Raw genomic sequence first — 815 nt, 5'->3', positions numbered from 1 at the left:
ACTACTAACATTCACTGAAACTTGAATTCTATTTTTATTTGAAATATGGCTAGTGTAACTGTGTGTCTGAATTTTTAATTTTATGTAATTTTGCTTACTGTAGGTATTGTCACTTACAGCTTTGTGGCTGGCTACTCAGCTGAGTAAAACAAATTTGGCCTCTGATGAAGGCTTAGAGCACCTCCAAAGTAATCCAGGAATACAAGCCATGTAAGTCACTAAGCTTTTTGGTAGTCACAGTAAGAAACAGTAAAATAAGAAAATAAATAAAACCTACAATTAAAAACACCAAAGGAGCTTTAATCAAAATTCAGCAAAATTTATCTAGTATTTAAAGCTTAATCCTCAGATTTCAGCATTCTGAGTAGCTAGGATTACAAATGTGAACTACTGTCATGTGTTTGTTAGTTTTTAAAATACCAAGTCAGCATTGTTACTTACCTGGGAGGGGAGATACCATGATTACGAAGGTGATTTTCCCAGGGAAAGGCTTATCTATTACATTCCAGATGTGCTGACTCCTGTGATTTCCTCAAATGTGAGAAATTCGACTGCATAAATTGTGGTAGTGGAGGACTGTGTTAGTGCTCTACCCTGGATAACTAACTAACTAGATAGATAGATGATAGATAGATAGATAGATAGATAGATAGATAGATAGATAGATAGCATTGTATTTTATATTGGCCTCATCTCCTTTCCTGCACTCAGCAGTCGCTTGGTCCTAAGGACTACTGTAAAGGATGAGGTACTTCTAGGCCTACTTTGTAGTTGCTAGGAACTACAAGGAGTAGAGAAATCAGCTAGAACTCACC

The 815-nt window shown here is 36.2% G+C and overlaps 1 non-coding gene across 1 annotated transcript; it reads left to right on the top strand.

Annotated features, from left to right (window-relative positions):
- Positions 1 to 433: 433 nt before the first annotated feature.
- LOC122124908 lies at positions 434 to 597 on the top strand. Its single transcript, XR_006150685.1, has one exon. It is a non-coding gene; the product is annotated as a U1 spliceosomal RNA (small nuclear RNA).
- Positions 598 to 815: the final 218 nt, after the last annotated feature.

The sequence above is a fragment of the Dipodomys spectabilis genome, unplaced genomic scaffold (assembly GCF_019054845.1).
Source record: "Dipodomys spectabilis isolate Male_0828 unplaced genomic scaffold, ASM1905484v1 ptg000253l, whole genome shotgun sequence".
NCBI classification, from domain to species: domain Eukaryota; kingdom Metazoa; phylum Chordata; class Mammalia; order Rodentia; family Heteromyidae; genus Dipodomys; species Dipodomys spectabilis.
Note: the sequence above shows the minus strand (reverse complement) of the source record. Positions and strands in the feature narration are given on the sequence as shown.